The sequence below is a fragment of the Tupaia chinensis genome, unplaced genomic scaffold (genome assembly GCF_000334495.1).
Source record: "Tupaia chinensis unplaced genomic scaffold, TupChi_1.0 Scaffold000054_1, whole genome shotgun sequence".
Lineage (NCBI taxonomy): Eukaryota > Metazoa > Chordata > Mammalia > Scandentia > Tupaiidae > Tupaia > Tupaia belangeri.
In genome coordinates, this window is record NW_006159512.1 from 1,016,434 (window position 1) to 1,022,267 (window position 5,834).

The 5,834-nt window shown below is 37.5% G+C and overlaps 1 pseudogene; it reads right to left on the reverse strand.

The window, feature by feature from the left end:
• Window positions 1-328: 328 nt before the first annotated feature.
• On the reverse strand, window positions 329-515 carry LOC114009756 (40S ribosomal protein S21 pseudogene; annotated as a pseudogene).
• Window positions 516-5,834: the final 5,319 nt, after the last annotated feature.

A 5,834-nucleotide genomic window follows, 5' to 3' on the forward strand; every position in this document is an offset into this window, starting at 1 on the left:
CGCCAGACAGACAGAGAGAGACATAGAGACAGAAAGCAAGAAATCACCCCCCAGGGGGGATGGTCACACCACGATCCCTTCTCCTCCATTCTCCTCTCAGGATCTTGGGCACGCACACACACGCGCCCGGCGTGAGTTTTAAGCCACCAGGTCCAGGACGCAAACCGCAGTCGACTACGTGGGAGTCCAGCGACATAGCCATTACGCTAACTGCTGGGTTCCAATTATTATTATTAATTTAATAATTATTAAATTAGTATTCATTTAATTAATTATCAGTAGTAATTTTTAATTAAGTTTCCATCCACATCTATGTGGCTTTCTCCAATCACAAGTTCTTTGAGATGAGGCTGTCAGCCTTGGAGTCGTCTGAATCCCCCACCCTATGAATGGCCTGGCAGATGGTGTAAATTTAGAGCTGGCCATTCAACCTAATGGTATAACCTTATCCTAGTGTTGTCAGAGCACTTCTGCAGCACGTCCAGGTCCACGAATTCTCTGGTGTCATTCTGCATGTCGAGGTCATACCTACTGCCCCACTACCACCTGTGAGTGGAGAAAGGAAGCATGGGGGTGCCCTGGAGCAATATGAGCAGTAGGGTGAGGCAGAGCTTTGGCAAGCCCCTTCTTCCTTAACTATGGTTTTTAACGTTGGCATAATAATTTAGGGCGATTTCCATGAAAATATTAGACTATTTACTGAGCTGCTCAAAAAATTTTGACTAAGATTTTATTGGACTTTTTATATCTGTGGATAAATTCAGGGAAGAATTCATATTTTTATATTAGATTGCATCACCCAAGAACATAAAATCTCTCTTTGTCTTATTTAGAACATCTTCTCTTTCATTCAATTTCTAAGATTTCCTCTAGGTAAGGTTTGTGTATTCTTAGTTAAGATTCTTTTTGCATATTTTTATATTTTAAATTTTATTAAATATTTTGTTGCTTATTGCTTTCATACGATCTATTATTAATTTAGGTGTTTTGTTTCTATAGTTAGCCAGGAATGTGTATTATTTATCCTAATAGTTTTTATGGTTGTTTGTTTTTCTTTCTAATTTTCATTTCTCTTGTTTCTTTTTTTTTCCCAATAACATTGACCAAGACTCTAGAGCAATGTTAAATAGTGGCAGCAATACTGGTCTCATGTTAAGTTCTCCTGATCTTAAAATTCTTTTTTTTTTTCTATAGGGCATGTGAATTTGCCAGAGACAGAGAACTACTGTGAGAGGGAAAGTGAGAAATCACCCACCCCTATGGGAATGGCCATACTGCAATTCCTTTTCCTCCATTGTCTTCCTGGGATTTTGGGCATGCATGCACATGCACCCAGTGTGAGTTTCAAGCCACTAGGTCTGGGACTCAAATTGTTTGGCCATGTGGGAATCCAGCACTTGAACTACTTTGCCACCTGCTGGTCCCTTAAAATCCTTTTCTTTAGTCCTGAATTACAGGAGAAGGAGGGATACAGGTAGGTCTCTTCAAGGTTATGCAGCTTTCAGTAGTTGGAGCTGTGCATTTTTCAATTACAGAGACCTCACTTGATCTTTATGCAGATGTATTGCACTTAAAACAAACACTAGACTTAATGCATCTCAGTAAATATTTATTGATTACCTATTGGTAGAAATAAATATTATATTGAGTCACTTGTGGCTTCTGCCTGATATCTGTGTTAATATTTCATGAGAAACACACTTACACAAATTTAAAAACACACACACACACAATATATCACTTGATCTCAACCTCTCAAAAAAATTTTTTTAAATAAAAAGCTTGGAAATTTCTCAGCAAGGAAATTCCTCAAACGAGTAGTTAACCAGAAGATAGAATGAGAACACTGTCTTTTTTTTTAAGCATTAAATTATCCAAGTGAAAGCATAACATCAGTTTTATAAAAGGAATATTTTACTTTTCACTTGAATCGTAGGCCTTAAAAGCTAAAAGTTCGTCATTTCAAGTTTGCTCTTCCTTCAGAGTGGTGTTTGATTATTCATAATGAGAATGCAGTGCCTTTGAAAGTAGACTATAAGAAGAAATAGATCTTTAACAATTTTTTTTCTAGTGACTGTGCAAATGAAGGACCTCATTAATCAAGATGACTCCATTGAAAGTTGGCTTGGTCGCACATCACCATGCAGTTGTCATTTTTACTCTCTGTGATCTGTGTCAATTTCACACACTTGCAAAAGAATTTTAATCCTCTCTCATCTAATCAAGACTCTAGTCGCTTTGTCATCAAGTATTGGGTTATCGGAAAAGTTATGACATTTTTCTATACAAAAATGCATTATGACTTCACTGAGAACCTAATATTTTAAAAGTATTACAGTATTGCTGCCAGAGTAAAAAAGAAATGAACAGTGAAATTTGCTCAAGGATGGAGAATGGAAAAAATGAACACTGGAAATATAAGAGAAGGAGTATTTTTACTGTTGTTCATGGCACCTTGATTGGGTGAGAGGTAAATAAAACCAGACAGAAGGGACTAGAAGAATTGGAAGAACATTAAAAGACAATGGAAAATTATGTCCTAACCATGCGGAGAACAAAATCCAAAATGTTCACCAAGACTCACAAGGTTCTACACCATCTTGCCCCTGGTCACCTCTCTGAAAGTCCCAGGCTATTCCTTGACTAGAGTAATAGGTCAAGGAATTACTGCATGGTGTTAGCACCTGGTGTTTTCTCTGCTCAGATTACTTGCCCAAGATATCGATAAGACCTCCTTGTGACTTAAATTTAGGTTTCTCTTTTAATGTTGCCTCCTCAAAGTGGCCTTTCTCAACCCCTTAACTAATATAGCACCTCTTTTCACTATCCATTTCCTTGCTAAACATTATTTTTTATTTTTTAGTATATATCACTATTAGTATAGCACAAGCAATGTCTCTTTATTTCCTGTCTTTCCCACTAGACTTTAATTACAATGAGAACAATGTCTTAACAAGACCTTTGATCAACTAATTCTTTCATATATTTCAAAAACCAAACAATTTTAATGTGCAATGAAGTCTTACAATCCCCTATCATTCACTAAAACATAACCATATTTATTACATTTTTGTGTTTCTTTACAGGTCCCCTTACAAATAAGGCAAATATGAACATGTTCTTAGTTTCATTCTTTTTTTTTTTACAGAAAAGACTATGTATCAAACATACTGGTGTGCTCCTCGCTTATCCTACATTACAACCCTTCCCCTACAGAGAGTCTACATTTTTATTTTTTGCTTTGGGGATTTGGAGGTTATTGTTTGATTTACAGCAGCATAATGTTCCATCATATACCATAGTTTAGCTAGATCCCTATTAATGATCATCTAGGTATTTTCTAATTTTTCTTTATTAATTCAGTAAATACCTTCATACATACTTTTTGCCTGTGAAAATATAAATTCCTTGAAATGAGTAAAATGCTACAGACATTGATAATTCTGCTACACAAAGCCAAATTGCCTTCCACAGGGATTGTACTAATTTGCATTCCTACCAGCCATGTGTAAAAGTTCGTGTTTCCCCACCGTCTTGCCAACAGTGAAATTTTGCCAACTGGAAAGGTGAAAAATATCAGTGTTGTGTTTCTTTTATTATGAACAAGGTGGTGCTTCTTTTCTTACAAAAAAAAAGATCTTTTATATATTCATATGCATTTTTCTTGCCTATAAACTGTCCTTTTCTTTTTCAATCACCAGAGAGCACATCAGAGGGCAATGTTCTCACCCAAGAGATAGAGAACGAGAAATCACTCCCCTCCAACAGGGCATGGCTATGCCATAATCCTTTCTCTTTCAAATCCCCACCCTGTTGGGATTTGGGGCACATGTGCCCGGCTTGAAAGCCACCAGTACCGGGACTCGAACTGTGCATGGCTATGAGAAATTCAGCTCCCTTAACCACTAGGCTGTGGGGATGGCCTTAAACTGTCCTTTTCTTCATCACTGTATATTCAATTTCTAGAACAAGTTCTGATCTATAGTAGGCTCTTTAAATATTTGTTGAATCAATGAATATATTGAGACAGTGAAAGTGAAATGCTGGACTAAAGAAGTAAAGGAAAAAAGAAGTGGAAGAGGAAGGGAAAACTCCAAGATCACCATTGTAGAGATGGAGTAGTTTGAAATAGTGATGAAATGTAAAGAGTTACTGTGGAAGCAGGGGTCAAAACAATAAAGATCCTCATAACAGAGAGACGTGAGATCAAGGCAAGAAAGGTCATTAGTGGGGGACCAGCAGTTAGCTATGTCAATGAACTCCCATGTAGCCAACCGTGGTTTGAATCCAGACCTGGTGGCTTAAACTCACACCAAGCATGTGTGCGTGTGTTCCCAAGATCCTGAGAGGAGAATGTAGGAGAAGGGATTACAACATGGTTATCCCCTTTGGAGGGTGATTTCTCTTGCTTTCTGTCTCTGTCTTTCTGGCAAATGCACTATAACAAAGGCCTCTCAAAAAAAAACAAAACGAAACAAAACACACACACACACACACAAAAGAAAGGTCATTAGCACAGATGAGGACGAGAAATAAAGCATCACACGGTCAGCTGTTCTGGGCACAATGTGCATCTATGCACTTGCTAAAGGACACAGGTAAAAGTGATGTACCTGTAATCAGGCATCCTGTCAATTTCATTCAAGATGATCTTCTGGGCACCCAAGCCCAGCTCGTTATCCTACTTTTTGTATTCTGTTTCTGGCTCAGCTACCATAGCTTATCAACTTCTCTGACTCTGGCTCTACTCTTTCACCAGTGTCTTCTTTTCTTCTACTTAACAACTGTTCAGACTCATCCTCTCTCATCATCTCTGTCTTGGGTTTGGAATTCTGGGATCTGCTCCTTTCCTGACTTTATCTCCAAAAGGTTGATTGTTGGATATAGAAAATGATTTTTTTTTATATTTAATTTTATTTGTTGTTGTTATTTTAATTTAACAAGAGAAAAACAGAGAGAGAGGGAAAGGGATAGTGAACACAAGTCTGCAGGTCTGGGATTCAAACCAAGATCTGCCATGTGGGAGTCCAACACCATAACCACCACACTGCCTGCCAGCCCCTAGAAAATGAAACTTTTTTCCCCACTCTTATCTTTTAGAACCAAATGGAATCCTTTATAATTTGGCAAATTCTTTTTTCTCAAAAATATGGACAGCTGTCATAGAAAATGATTACTTAAATTCAGATGACTCTCTAGCAAATTGGGGAATGACAATCATTAAAATGAAAGTGTATCATTCAAGTTTTTGTAGAGACTCTTATCTGTTTTTGAACCTTTTTTATAGTGTCACTATGTTGTTTAGTACATTTCTTTTGTTCACTATGATATGAAAAGTAATCCTATTACTGCAAACTCAGTAGAATATAGAAAGAATTTACTGAGCATCTAGTAATGTTCTTAGCATTGTGCTAGAAGTGGTGGGAAAATAGATGAAGTATATGACATACCCTTGCCCTCCAGGAGTGTAGGATTTTACCAAGAAACAATATGTATGCAAATAATCCAATTAGCCTGGAAACCCACAGCGTGCAAATATGGAAAAGGAGAGAAAAAAATAAGTCAACTAGAAATAAATTATGCTCCAAAAACATTAGAGCATTTGTCTACACCGGACAAGCCAAACTTGTCCCTTTCTTAGGACTTATGCCCAGAAAGCATTACTGTTAAAATACTGAATAGCTGGTTTCTAATTTTTTTCTTTGCCTTAGGGCACACGTGCTCATCAGAAAGAGAATGAGGCAGATACAGTGAGAGGGAAAGTGAGAAATCACCCTCCAGGGGGATGGTCATACCACAATCCCTTCTCCATTTTCTTCCCAGGATCTTGGGTG